Source organism: Limulus polyphemus, unplaced genomic scaffold, assembly GCF_000517525.1.
Source record: "Limulus polyphemus unplaced genomic scaffold, Limulus_polyphemus-2.1.2 Scaffold613, whole genome shotgun sequence".
Taxonomy (NCBI): Eukaryota; Metazoa; Arthropoda; class Merostomata; order Xiphosura; family Limulidae; genus Limulus; species Limulus polyphemus.
This window is the reverse complement of record NW_013666223.1, coordinates 195194-211284: the sequence shown is the minus strand read 5'-3', so window position 1 is coordinate 211284 and position 16091 is coordinate 195194. Positions and strand designations below refer to the sequence as shown.

The 16091-nt window shown below is 33.4% G+C and overlaps 1 long non-coding RNA gene across 1 annotated transcript; it reads right to left on the bottom strand.

The window, feature by feature from the left end:
• Positions 1-1056: 1056 nt before the first annotated feature.
• LOC111085775 lies at positions 1057-12418 on the bottom strand. The gene is made up of 3 exons (XR_002610574.1): positions 12333-12418; positions 3122-3218; positions 1057-1109 (listed from the first exon to the last, which is right to left on the bottom strand). It is a non-coding gene; the product is annotated as an uncharacterized LOC111085775 (long non-coding RNA).
• Positions 12419-16091: the final 3673 nt, after the last annotated feature.

Genomic DNA, 16091 nt, shown 5'->3' with positions numbered 1-16091 from the left:
TAACATGCTATAAAGCTTAGTTTTATTCTCACTGTAAACATAATCGTGGTAGCTCTACACGTACGTCTAACGTGTAGATACTTTCACCCTTAATGTGTTTAGAGTTATATTAGTATAGTTTTACCCGTAAAGCATACTTCTAAGTAGTTTTATTCTCACTGTAAACATAATCGTGGTAGCTCTACACGTACGTCTAACGTGTAGATACTTTCACCCTTAATGTGTTTAGAGTTATATTAGTTTAGCTTTACCCGTAAAGCATACTTCTAAGTAGTTTTATTCTCACTGTAAACATAATTGTGGTAGCTCTACACGTACGTCTAACGTGTAGATACTTTCACCCTTAATGTGTTTAGAGTTATATTAGTTTAGCTTTACCCGTAAACATACTTCTAAGTAGTTTTCTTCTCACTTTCTTATGTATGAAGTTTTTAGTTTGCTTTTACACATCGCAGTAAACCTCTGTTTATATACGGTTCGAGAAATGTGCAACATGATGCTACTAATTTATTCTTCTAAATCATTCATCAGACAAGCTGATTAACATAGTAAAAAATGAAAATAAAGTCAAATCTACCGTTCGGTTTACCCCTCGTTACTGAGTTATATCGTTTAGAATATAACTCAGCGACCAGTGGTAAATCCAATGATAGATTGGGCTTCACATTTATTTTTAGTTTTATTCTCGCTGTTTATAATAGTTCCGGTACTGTAACTCAAGGTATGAATAGCACTTCTAAGTAGTTTTATCCTTTTTATCGTATACAGATATATAGAAGACATTCCATTTACTAAACAATACTTGCTAAATGCTTTCAAAAATATACACAATTCTAGTTAGTATGAGAAAAACCAACCAAGCATAAACTCTGAAATAATTTGTTTCTTACGTCATCGTTCAGACCAACTGTGGCAGCATTGTCAAGTACTCTTTGTTGTAGCAGTTCCCAGAGTCGAGCCTCAGCCATGATCTTTCTACTGAGACTGGACATGTCAGGCTCGCCTTGTATGTCCACAAGTGCGTCTGATGACCTCTTCATTCCGCAGCCCGTGAAAGCATTACAGAAAGGTCTCTTTTCTGGGGCTAGACGTACGCCATTGTCTCTTACCTGTTTAGGAGGTAAGTGACATGTTATAAAGAATCAACTTTCCAAAATGTTAGATCTTTTCTTCTGCGGTGTTAGACCAACGTATTCGTCTGGTACATCAGTGACTACATAAAGGTAAGGCTCTCAAGACAGTTGTCCCAGGGACCGAACTGACCCAATTCAGACCCCACTGATGAAAAGGCCACTCAAGAGATTTATAAAATTAACACCCTCAGGGTTCTGTCTGATACACAGTCTCAACTTGTGAACTGCTCACCTGTAAACACAGCTGACGAGCCAACAGCTAGAGGTCCCCAAACCACCCACCCCACGCTGTATTATTACACAAAAAATCGGGAAACAATGTTTTATTTATGTGTAAGGCAATGTAATATTTTACTTGAGTAACATTAATAAACTGGGCCGTTTATATACGTGTGTGTGGAGGGGAGTAAAATATACTCGATGCAGGGCCTGTTATCTGTGTTACCTGTTCAGGTGCAAAAAGTGGGGTATGAAATGTTGTATTTCTAATGTACGTATCTACGGAGATATGCTGCTTTTAAAATTGTACAGAATGGCCTCTTCTGTGTTAATTTATCTACTTTATCGGCTAATATTTGCGTAGGTTCAGAAACTGTGTCTCAAAATATCGTGCTTTGAAACTGTTACCAAAATGTCACTTCAGTGACACTTGATCAAACTCTAACGTCTTAGACTTGTGTGCAGACACAAAGAGACATGTTTAAGACCATTTTAATCAAGAAAAACTTTAATTATATTTATCGTATTGTAAGTTGGAACAACTCTCAAAATATAGTTAATGGATTTGAAACAAAATTTTATTGTCAGTTAAATTGTAATCTATCAGACTTAAATAATAGGTAAAACGTAAATTTTACGCAACGGTTTATATATAATAGTACTGTTTGTTGTTTGTTGCATGTCCAAGTAACTACTTCGCAGGGTGTGGATGGATCTTTACCAAAATCGGTGTGGAGGTTTATTAGGTCGTTGCGGATGTACATGCAAACTTCCGGTTTCACATTTTGTGTTTTGCAGTTTTAAAGGGCGTTTTTTAGAATTACGTATAAGGGAAGCAACTTTTCATGTCCTAAGCTAATCTTTCATTAATCATGAATTTACATAACTTCCGACCAGGGGATGGATACTCCAGCTAGTTTAACAATAAATTATATATCTCTGTATGCGTACATATCGGAAATGAGATCCAGATACAACCCAAAATATTTCTGAAGTTGTGCGGATTCTACTGGTCATTTGATTCGGACAGCAACTATTAAAGTTAAGTTTTGAAATATCCAGTTTTTACTCGTTCCAAATAAATAGTATAGAAGAGTATTCGGTTTCTGATAGATACTTTCTAGAGGGAAGGCAGCTAGTCATTACCACCCACCGCCAACTCTTGGGCTACTCTTTTACCAACGAATAGTGGGATTGACCGTCACATGATAATGCCCCCACGGCTGAAAAGGCGAGCATGTTTGTTGTGACGGGGATTCGAACCCGCGACCCTCAGATTGCGGGTCGAACGTCCTAACCACCTGGCCATGCTGGGCCTATGTTGTGGCTCCGTCACGTGGGTTTGACATGACCACTATACAAGTATCATTTTAAAGATACGAGGTTTTCGTCCCTCATATGATGCTGACTCAAATAATATGCAATTGCCATTACATGGATTAAACTCTGTGTAAATGGCATTTCATCTCATCTTAACTCGTGAAACTAACAACGAGTATTGAAAAACGTATGTTTAATAAAAAAATTTAAAACATCACATACAAATATTGTTAGAACACTTTAATACTTTACCAAATGTATCAATAAACAATTTATGAACATCAGACACTTTCGAATCATTATCAATAGTATTGACAGATTGTTTGTTGTACAATAAATAGCTACATTTCTAAACGTTAGAACAATATATACATATATATACGAGCTCAGTTTTTTAGTATACCAACAATATTAGTCTTTCCAAAATAGCAACGTAGTTTTAAACTTACCGATTTAGGTAGATACCTGCTGTTAACTGTTCTAGCAGCAACGACTAACAGCAATAAAAATGAAGAACAGCTGAAAAGTGAAAGTCATCTTGTTTGTCTGGAAAGAGAAGGAATGTTCATTGTCACTGTAAAGTATAAATGTTTCTAAATGTTCTGCTGGTTTGTATCACTTAGTATTGTTATCATAAAACATGAACTTGGAACCAACCTTCAGTATTGAAGATTAACTCCAATGTGTATATTATCTAAGGTTACGTTCTGAACATTAACGGTTTCAATACGATGCAAGTAGTTCATTAGGTTAACAAATGTTTGAAAGTAGAGAAGACCTAGTCTAATTGCGTTAATACTTCTTGGACATCATGTTTTTAGTAGCAAGTTACAAGTATTATTCTAGATTTTAGTTGGTTTTTGGGTCTATACTTTTTTTGCTTAATAAATCGGCTAAAAGCTCAACACAAGTCCTTTAATAATAATAATAAAAAAAAGAACCCACCTGCACAGCACATGCCATTTGTTTTTACACGTGATTCGATTTTTTCACTTTACTTCTGTTCCATGTGACTAAACCTGGTTCGAAAATGATTAAAGATTGTGGTTGCATCACATGGTTTTTGATGTAAGTTTACTTAAACGTAGAGGGGGGTTCTTACTTACAAGTCCTATACCGTGGTGTCTGCCGTTAGCTGGCTTTCACAAGAGGTAACCAAAGCCATTGTGTGTCAAATCTCCTGGTGGGTACCATAATTCATTCGAGTTAAGACATAAATGTTATGTTCCATTATGATTCTCCAATATATGCTTCAAATGAGGCCATGGAGCCACTTAGAAACTACCCAGGAGGTAGAGAAATAAAAGTAGTTTCAGGTTCGTTTGGAAGAATGTCCAAAAGTATTACTAACATTTTTCAAAGAACTTGAATTTTGGTTTTCTCATGATATTTATTTTTTTTTTTATAAAATCCTGATAATCAAATTCTACAAAATCTTAGATATAGAAACAGTCTAGTTACAACGCTACAACGCAGATAGAATAAAAACAGTAAACAAAACTCTAGCTTCAAACATTTAACTTAATCGATTTTTTTTAACCAGTAAGGATTCATAACGTAAAAACAAAATAAAACAGAACACAATCTATGAGCTACCAGATTATGAAGCTTTCATGTTCATTAAGTATTATCAGGCTATAAACAGTTCTTTAATGTGGAGACAATAAATAAATCATGCCTATAACATTTATTTCCAGATCATACATTTGTAAAGAAGACACCAACAAATGTTATCAAGCTTAGATAATTACGTAAGTAGCAACACCCGAAGTTTTAGACAGCTAGTAACTAAACAATGTGATGCTTTTAACTAGTGTCGATGATAAAATTAAAATTGAATAGTGCAGTCTAACGTGTAAACACTTTAAAAAGAAAAAACAAACAGTCTTTTTTTTCAATGAAAAACGTTTCTTTCTTCGACGTTTCACCTTGTGCCTTCTTCTAATACACTAGCGACCGTAGTATGTGGCTCAGAACAATTAGCTGATAGTACAAACTTTGAAAAGCAACAATAAATTTAAAAAACATATTCCCTTTGAAATCGAATAACATATCGCCATTTAAACCAAAAACAGGTCCTATGAAAACCTTTATTGAAGAACTTTCAGCTCATTCACAAATAATTTTAATCAAGATTAACCCAAATTTAAACAATAAATAATCGAATGTATTAGTGAACTTAATAAACGTAATAATTACAAGATCTGAAAAAGGAAGTAAAAACAGTCCACGGCATACTCAGCAAGAGTTTATACATTGCATGAATGAAAGAAGGTTAAAGTGACTCGAGAAAATACACAAGAGTGGATGAAAACTCAAATTCAGTATATGAGAAGCAGATGAAGCGTGTTTTATAAAAATTAGAAAATGACTAGTATATTAATCAACACTTAAATAACTGATTACACTGTAGAACATCACAACTTATAGTTTGCCGTTTCATAATGTCTATTTATTCCGCCTCCAACTACAATTTTCGCGCTCTTTTATTTTATTTTATTACTTCATCTATAAAACACCTATAAAAACACAATCAGAAATACGTCTAATTTTCTCCAATCCTTGAAGAAATTAAGCCATAGAGCAATCATCGAAACTATCATTCATGACTAGACGAAGGATTACCACACCTTCTTCAAATTTAATGACATTAATTGACTTTGAAACAAAGTTTCGTTTTCAATTCAATGACTCAACGTACTGCCAAATTGATAAACTCTGTTTGAATGGAACTTTATTTAGCTCATTAACCAATCAATGTTTTCCTAATTCAGCTAGAGAGGAGTGCCTTCAATACAGACATACACACACACTTCTGTAAATGGAAGAAGCATGTTGAGGATGTTTTATATGATTTTAACTCTTACCTTGAGAAACAATGTTTACAAATCATATTAATAACATTAACCCTAACATCCATTTCACTATTGATGATGAAGAAAATTTCCACATGAATTGTTAAATGTTCATACAACCAGGAAATTAACTAGATTTTACACCTATCTCTACAGTAAATTAAAACACTCTGAACAGTGTTTAGACTGAAATCTGCAAACCAACCACGGCCAAACCTTGAAACTGTGAAACTTATAAAACAAATCACACTTGAAATACGCACTCCTATTAATTTAAGTAGTGAATTGATCTGAATATGTTAGATTTTCATTAATAAAAATATGGTTACCACCCCTTTTATTGAACGTGCTAGCGATAACCTTGTCGGGACATGGAAACGTCTCATCAGAAAGCACAATATTAATATCAGCTCAATACGTCAACTCATAATCATACAAAACATGGGAATAATAATAGAAAACATTATTCGAAGAAAGTATCCCGAATAAAAGGAAACCAAAGGAATAATATATGAAATTTAATGTGACACGTGTGAAAGATTTTATTTAGGAGAACTTACAAGAGAAATGAACACAAGAATAAAAGAACACTTTAAAGGACCGTCCTATGTTTTTAAAATTTAAAAGAAATCAAACACTGCATATGTGAAAAGAATTACATTTCTATGAAGTGAAAGTGATCGAAACAGGAGAAAACTGCAGGAATTTCACCGATCAAAAATATCCAGGAACTTTTCTCTATCTTTATTAATTATAATCCACATAATCCTTCACTATATTTTTATATTTACGTATTTTTACATTTATGTCTTTTGTAACTAATATATTGCCACCTGCATCCTTCTCAGGTGGCTCAGTGGTCTGTCTGTGGGTTTATAAAGTAAATATCGGATTTAGATACCTGCGATGGGTAGGGCACAGATAGCCCATCGTGTAGCTTGCGCTTAACAACAAAGAAAAGAAACAAATCATTGCCACCAATGGTAAATACTTATAACGATAACACGCCCATTGCTAAGAGCAACAGTTACAACTTGAAGTTGTTAATCATACATTACCTGAAGATGATCCACTCCTATAGGTTGATACGTCACAGTTAAATCACTTAAAATAAAAATTTCCACTTTAAACTGTTCATGACATTAAATTCAACAAGTCTCCTTCTGTGATCTTAGGATTGGACACGTTCAAACGATGGAATTTAATGACATTGTTATAGAGTACCTCGTGAGGAATACAATAAAGTTTATAAACAATACTTTCAAAATTACATAGTCTTGTATAAAAGAACACTATAAAAATGTAACTTAAAGTTTTTATTTTTCATTTAGAATATACGTTTCTACAATTGAAAAATAACAAGCCAAAATCTGAACAGGAAAACAAGAATTCACAAGGGCCGTCTTCTATCCCTGTTAATGGACGGGTAATTAACTCAGAAGAAAGAATGTATGCCTTATATTTTTTATAAAACACATGTAGAATTTCAACTCTGTCTTAGAAGTGAAAGGGTGGTAAAATTCTGCTAAAACATGTTTATCAATAAAATGCCCTGTTACAATACCATTTTCACCTTCTTCCACTAAAGTAGCCCGTAGAATTTTAACTCTGTCTTAGAAGTGAAAGGGGGGTAAAATTCTGCTAAAACATGTTTATCAATAAAATGCTCTGTTACAATACCATTTTCACCTTCTTCCACTAAAGTAGCCCGTAGAATTTTAACTCTGTCTTAGAAGTGAAAGGGGGGGTAAAATTCTGCTAAAACATGTTTATCAATAAAATGCCCTGTTACAATACCATTTTCACCTTCTTCCACTAAAGTAGCCCGTAGAATTTTAACTCTGTCTTAGAAGTGAAAGGGGGGGGGGTAAAATTCTGCTAAAACATGTTTATCAATAAAATGCCCTGTTACAATACCATTTTCACCTTCTTCCACTAAAGTAGCCCTTAAGAGTTCCATACAGCAGTTTGGTTGTTTATCTTATAGCAAAGCCACATTGGGCTATCTGCTGCGCCCACCGCAGGGAATAGAACCCCGGATTTTAGCGTTGTAAAGTGGTAAATTAACCACCGGGGGACCCATACAGTGGAACCTTTCCCGTCCCTCGGTTCTTCAAGGTGGTTTACGTTGTCATTTAACACTATTCATTACACCTCTTTGATGTATTACTTGTTAAAATCTAAAATAAGCGAAAACAGTTTTTTGCAAGTATTAACAAAGTTTAAATACTGACTTCAGCAAACGGTTTTTAACAGACTTTTTAGGTTTTTTATTACGTGTCTAGGCAAAACTGATTCTCTCACTGTTTTCCTAAAATATTATAAACCTTAGAGATAATAAATGGAATAGGGAGTTTTCAAATCCAAAAACATTTTTATGGTATTTTTAAAATAACCATTTGATTTAAATTCAAATAATTTCTTAAGAAATAGCCAAATCGACAAAATTGTTAAAAATAGGGAATTCTTGTTAAGTTACCAACAATCATAGTGCGTTTTATGGCTCAGGATTTAAGTGCTAGTGATGAAGTTGTGACGATCGGATTACAATTGTTGTCATGGTTAGTAGCACATACGATTACCTAAATTTAATTCTTTATTAGTAACCATTTATTTTTATACAACTAGCCACTAACGACTGTATTAGTCGGTATTCGATGTTAAGTCTTTTTGTTGGGAGTCTGGAATATTATCTACTAGAATTATTATCTACTACAATTAGAATTTGAATGAACTAAGTATTGAAATGGTATGCTGATTTCTGTACTAAGTTAACTGAGTGTATTATCAGTAAGGTGGATGCAAAAGGCTTCTTTTATCTTTCCTTTTCTCATGTGTGGTTCATATCCCATTATTTTATTAGTATTCCAATTTATCGTATGGGTTTTTTTCTTTGGCTTGATGGGCTATTGAAGATAGATCGGTACTACTGGGTTTTATTTGTATGTTTTGTTCCCAAATTATAATTTCATTGTATTTTTTCTCCATTGTGTTGGCATCCACAATCACAGAGGATGCATTAAATGGTGCTTTTCATCTCCATAGGTGATTTGATAGGTAATAACTATGATGGCATTGTGTTATGGCTTCTGAATAATGTTATGACTTCATGTCGTCTAAATACTCTCTTTACGTATTCAGAGAGAACTTCAACACAAGGAATGTGGCTGTGTGTTTGTAGTGGTTTTCCTATTTATTCTTGGTGTTTATGATCTTCATCAAGTGCTCTGGGTATCCATTGATAAGGCAGGTTGTAGTGACGAGTTTTTCTTCCTTCTTAACTTGGTATTATAAATCATGTTCTTCCTGGAAACTATGCAGTCTATGACATCTGTCTTTACTATGTTGAGTTGATTTTATTTGTAGTCGAGGTATTTACCAGTTACTGTGGATTATCTGTACGCTCGTGTAGTATATGAGTTGTCTGACTTGGTAACCATCACGTCAAGGAATGGGAGATTCTTATATTTTTGTATTTCTATTTTGAAATGTATCGCTGGATGTTATCTGTTTTTGATTTATTGAATTTTATCTATAGTGTGTACTAGAATTACGAATGTGTCGTCAACATACCTTAGTCAAATCTTGGGGCGTAGAATGGCTGTTTCGAGAGCGTTGACTTCCAAATGTTCCATAAAGATGTTACTGAACACTGTGTGTACAGAAATCACAGCAAAATTCTATCGCAGTTAGTACACACCAAACCACTTAAAGACCAAATAGAGAGGAAAAATGTTATTTACATCTCTTGTGAAAGGAGATTTCAATCAATTGGAGAAACAAAAATTATAATTCAGGAACATAATAGACACACAAGAATCGGTAGTACCGAACTGTTTGTAATAACCTATTATACCAGAAAATTAAAATATACGATAAATTGGAATAATAGGATATTAGCCACATAGGAGAAAAATAAAAAATAATAGAAGCTTTCTAGATCCATCTAATTGAAGTAATCAAGAGTATCCGAACTTCAAAATAATTAGTGATTAACAGTAGTTGAAGTTTTTAGATAGTTCCGAAGATTTCAAAATCTGCGCTTGCGACAGTAAAGTAATTACCAGATCCTCTAATTTACTCAGTTAGCAAGTAATAGAAACTTATGTTACCAACTGGTCTTGAGGCCATATGGGTCTGAAACTTTACACAGTAAAGTAATTAACAGAACCAGTAATTTATACAGCTAACAAGTCATGATAAGTGATGTTTCCACTAGTATCGAATATGCTGTGGTCTGAAATTTTAGACAGTAAAGTATAATTAATAGAAGCTGTAGTTTGTACAGCTAGCAAGCAATGAAAAGTGATGTTTCCAACTAGTCTCGAGACTACTGGGGTCTTGAACTTTGGACAGTAAAGCAATTAGCAAAACCTGCAAAGTGTTTAAAGTGCATGGAATATCTTGTGGTTACACGGATTGGAACTCACCTCGCCAGCTCCGAAATTCAAAGCTTTACCCCAGAACCAATCCACGCCCTATACAGCTAGTTAGTCATGAAAACTGATGCACCAGTTAGTTTGGAGGTTGTAAAGATTGGGAACATTAGACAGAGTAATTACAGATTCTGAATTCTCAGATAAAGAGCAACTGAAGAGATATGATATTTTCAGCTAGTTTCAATAACAAAAGGAGTCGTAAATTTCACATTAAAGTAATTAAAATAATATTATTTGAAAATAGAAAAAAATTAACTAAAAGCATTTAATGTTTTCAGGTAGTGCCTCTACGCTTACGCTACCTGGTTCTAAAACCATAAACAAGAAAGCAGTTAAAGAGTTTTAATTTCCAGACCGCTAGCAACTAAAGGGAATTGAAGTTTTCAACTCTTGTTCAAAGTATCAGGAAATGTTCAACTGTTGTTCACCATAGGCCTACGGGGGATTTTTCAGAGGGAAGGCTGTACAATTTTTGCCCGAATGAGGTTACGGGTAAGAAAGACATTCTGCTACCAGTTTTTCCACAATAAAGGTAAAAATTGCCCGACTAACTATATTTTCTGCTTCTAATTTTTCCCGAATGAAAACTAAAAATGTGTCCGAATGGCCATATACATTGCAAGCTAGGGGGGGGGGGGGTCTGCCTCACAGTCTCCCTGCCTCGTTCGCCTTTGTTGTTCAGAGTACCAGGAAATGTAGTTTTAGCACTAAAGTAGTTAACACAATCTGAAATTTTCAAACAAGTCAAATATAATGTAAACTGAAGTTTTCAACTAATTTCCATGCCATCACTCTGAAACTTTAGGTAGAAAAGTATTAATAAAACTGATTTTACATATACAGTAACGATAGATAACTGAAGTTTATGGAAGGTGCCGAGACTTCCAAAAAACGAAACATTAAACAGTAATTACAGTATTTTAATTCTCAGACAACTAGCAGCTAAAAATATTAGAAGATTTCACTAGTTCTGACGCTATAAAGTCTTGAAAGTTTAAAGAGTGTATTAAGCAAGATAATTTCCATTTTCAGACAGTTAAGAACTAATTTAAACTGAAGTTTCTGTTGGTGTTCTACAAAATAAGCTATCTGTGTTCTGGATTTACGTGTTGGAAGTCCATAAACTTATCGCTGAACCACTAAGAGCCCTAATGTTTCTAACTATTCTTAATGTTTCCAGGAGCTGCAACTAGATATAGTTAAGTATTAAGAGAAACTGGATTTTTAGAAAAAATATACTTTAGGAAACTGAACTTGACACCACCTTAAACTATAGAACTTTAGAAATAATGTGAATTTTTATATGCTTCAGTAAGATAAACGAAAATTAAAGTATTCAGTTGGTCTTGGTACTTTTATAATTTCGAAATTTAGACAGCAGTGTAATAAAAATACCCGAATTTTGTTCACAAAACAAACGAAATTCTGAAGTTTCAGTTCGTCTCGTTGCTAGAAATATCTGAAATTGTAGGCAGTAAAGAAAGGAAAATAACCTTAATGTTCAGATAACTATAGCCACTAACGAGAACTGACGTTTTCAATTAGTCTTGACAATACTAGAATCTTGAATTATAAAGTTATAAAAAGAATCTATATTTGTAGACAAACAACAGTTACTGCTAACTGAACTTTAACTTGTTTCGTTGCAACCAAGATATAACTTTAGACTGTGAAACAATTATTATAATCTAAAGTTTAAAGCAACTGAAATTATTTGAATTTTTGGAGAGTAAGTAAATAATATAATCTAATGTTTTTACACAGTTACTAACGGCAATGAGATTTTTTAAAGATATCAACTTACACCTTTACTGAATTTTATTAGGTACTAGTAGGTAACAAAATATGAGGTGTAAACAATTAACAGAATCTGGAGTTATGAGTCAATTAAAATTACCTGAACATTTTGTATACAGTAAAGCTGTTACAGTTTTCAGATTATGAGATTATGACAATTAATAGGATTCCAAATTTCGAGGAAAATAACGAATTGTCAAATGTTCCATAGCTAGATACGTTTCATATTTCCCTCAAATATTAATAAAAGTATTTCAGCTTGTTGTCAGTTTACTAAGATCTTTCCATTGCTGGATCCATGACTTTCGAAAACAGTAACGAATGAATAAGTACTTTCTAGGTTTAAAGATATTACAAAAAAAAAATACTAAGTGCAACAGTTTAACAATATATTACTGCTTTGCTGTACTTTTTCATAGATGTAAAGAGAAACATTTACGGTTAGCTCTAGAGATTTATACCTTAGAAAATGTTATCTAAAAGCAATGGCTAAAAGGACATAGGTACGTAAATTTCCACATGTATTTCACACAGTACTATTTTAATGAAACTGTGGAAGTTCTTCTTACCTATCACACCAAGTTAACGTAGTACTTTAAGGAACTTCAAGAAGCTTCGAAGGAATCTTATATCAAGTATTCCTAACAACCATTTTATAGGTTCCACAGATCAGACGTAGGTGGTCACGTGGCCGCTCTCTCACGCCTACAACGTTTAGAAAGTTTATGTGGAAAGTGTTGAGTGATTTCCTCACACACGCATACAGACAAAAGATAAAGAATAATTTAGATGATCAATATCGACTTTGGTAGTATTCTGCTTGTTGAACAAGATAATTTAGAGAAAGCTTTCTTCATAAAAGTAAATATTTTAGACCTGATCAGTGTCTAGTTCTGCTTAGCTATGTATGGAGTATCATAACAATTACGTATCGTTTTAATCAATCCACACCAACAAGATAATATTAAGTAAAACACATTATAGATTCATTGAGCCATAAACATTTAAATTCTCATACAAGGTATTAATTGAAATCTAAATCAAAATGTACAGCTTGAATTTGTATAAACGTCTACACAGGAGCGTCGCTTCACAGAAGTCAAGAAAGACAGACCTTGCGTGACCGCCAATTCTGATGAGAGGGGCTATGCTGTGTCGTGATTTGTGTATACGTATTTAATCCGGCTTGATTAGAAATGTCCACAGAAACTATCATTTTGAGCCCTTCATAAGTTTGAGGAGAGAAGCAGCTTTTGTCGCCCCCGCCCCACTCTTAAGTGACACCACTGAGCCAACAGTCTTTGGAATAACCCGACAATACCAGGTTATGCATTTCAGACAATCAGACAAAGCAGATGTATATGTCAGTTGGTTAAGAAAACCAAGTCCGAGTAAAAGTGTTACAGTTCACTCTGGTTATTAATTGTTGGCTGATGATAGATTAAAGTATGTTTGATATTATTACTGTTAGAGAAATATATTATAGACTGTTTTTATCTTCGAAACCTAAGTAGCATTTCTTCTTATTTTTCTAAGCATGACCAGAAAAACCATTCAGAGGGGCTAAATTTCCGTTTTATTTCTCGTGAACGAAATGAAGATGGAGTTTCATTAGTTTAATAGCTCTTTTAATTTTATTGCAAAGTTTGTGAGTAATATATTCATGTGAGCTGAAGCAGAAAATTTATTACACAGTTACTTTTCGTCGAAGTTTATTTTGTTTGTACTCGTCACTAGTTTGAGAAATGAAAGCCAGCTCTTGAGAATTCGGTGCTTTGTTAACTTTTAGAATGGGTATATTTCTCACCTTGTTTAAGCGTTGTTTGTAAGGCCTAGCAACTATATGACTTTTGGACTGTCATTTGCCCAACAACTGATAGGTGTATCATTACTTTATGCAAGCTTGAACTAGTGAGAACACTTTGTTAGATTTTTCAAAAACTATGGGTAATAATAATAAAGGAATATAAGGTATTTTAAATCCAACTTCCTTAAAATATGCCAACATTAAAATTTATACTTTGTTGTAAGAGTCCCGTCCATTAGCACAGATTCAATTTTTCAACACTTGTCAAAAGCTAGTCTTTACGTTCCATTTCACAGGCTTTGCGATAACAGTTTTAGACGCGATGGTTGAGAAACATCATAATGTAAGATTCAAACAAGAAATAAGCAGGGACTCTAGTAAAATATTATCTGTAGTTGTTATTCAAAACATTGTTAAAATAGCTTAGTTTTTATTATTTCATCTATCTCCATTGTATACCAGCTGAAAGTTAAAGTGGACAGTTTACAGATCTACTGCATTAAGTTCTATTTCTTTTATCGAGTACAATATTTTAAGTATATGATATTAAAGCACATGAGAAACAAAGTGTATTATTCACAAGTGAAAAAAAAATCCAGAAAAAACAACAAAGGATGATAACATACGAAGTTTTGATGATGGATCTTAGTTGATTTGGTAAAAAATAAAAAATAAACAATAATAATAAAACCGGATTTTATGTACAAAATTATAATGTAAAGAGTAAAAAGTCTAACTGCTAAAACTTTCATTGTTAAAATCCTCTTATAGAAGGGCACAAGTTAATGGCTAGAACATACCTTTAAAGTGATAACATGATAGAGAGTCGAGTTCGAAGTCATGTGTGATTATTCTAAGTCTACACTTTGACTTTCTTATGTTTATGGAAGCTGAAACTTGAAAGTTACAAATAAAAAATGAGGTGTGAAGTTTTATTTATCCAGAGAATCCCAAATAAGGTGGCTTTCTTTCGGTATTCATTTGTATTGGTTTGCCAAGCAGTCCATACTGTCAACGGTAATATTTTGTTCTTTGATTACAACTAAGCATCATTGTTTTTGTGATGAATAAGATTATTATATAAAGTTATGTGAACAGTAACATACACGTTGAATTCTAAGTGGGCTAATGTTAAACTAAACTAAAATTACAAATATTACCAAAGTGAAAACAACAACAACAACTACAAATCTCTTTTTTAAATTTGTTATAGATTCAGAGGTAGTAAGGTTGAACTGCATTAGAAACGTTGTCACACACACACAAAAGAAGTAAAACTGGACTATGACGGGTTGTTTTTATATATTCCATACAGCCAGAGAACGTTATTATATAATAAAGGTATTGAGGTTGAACTTCGCCGGGAACATTGTATATATCATATAGTCAAAGGTTGTAAAACTGAACTATGTCGGGAATGTTATTATACATATCAAGAAGTCAGAGGTACTGAGGTTAAACTTCGTCTAGAACATTGTATATTGAAACCATACAGTCAAAGAAAGTAAATCCTGAAATAGTATCCAGGTATCAGAGGATTGGAAGTAAGCTAATGTAACTCCTCTTCTCAAGAAAGGTGATAAAATTCTCCCAGTAACTATATGCCCATTAGTCTTACATCAGTTGTGGGAAAGTTTTTGGAAAATCTGTTAAAAGATGCTTTGAGAAGTCATTTAACAAAGTTTAGAATGTTATTGGATAGTCAACATGGTTTCACTAAGAGAAAATCTTGACTTACAAATCTTTTGACATTCTTTGAAAAGGTTACTGTTTATGTGGATGAGGGTAAGGGTGTAGATTTGGATTTTCAGAAAGCGATTTGACAAGGTGCCAATAAAAGGCTTGTAAAGATATTTCTAGGAATAGTTGGGTAATTGGGTACCTCAAGACTCAGTCTTAGGACCTTTGCTCTTTTTGATTTACATCAAAGACATAGATGAAAGAATGGTCAATAAATTACTTAAATTTGAAGATGATATTAAAGCCTTGAATGTTGCTAGCTGGGAAGAGGATGTTGCTACTTTACAAAAGGATTTAGATCATTTAGTGAGTTGGGCGAATAAATGGTAGATGACTTTTAATTATAATAAATGTAAGAGAATGCATTTGGGTTATCATAATTTGAATTATAAGTATAATTTGAATGGCAATAACTTTAACAGTGTCATAAAAGAAAGGGATCTAGATGTAATGGTTGATCAGTCTCTTAAGCCACCCAAGCAGTGTGATGATGCTAGTGGTAGAGCAAATAGGAATTTAGGTTGTATCTACAGAAATACTGAATACAAGGCTAAACAGATTATAATTTCATTGTACTGGTCACTGGTTAGGCCGCATTTTGAATATTGTGTTCAGTCTTGGGTTCCTTACCTCAGGAAGGACATTGAATTGTTAGAAAGGGTTCAGAGAATGGTTGCTAGAATGGTGCTTGGGATGCAGGGGTTGTCATACGAGGAGAGGTTAAGATCTCTGAAATTGTTTTATCTTGAAAAAGAAGAGTTAGAGAAGATCTAGTTGAGAT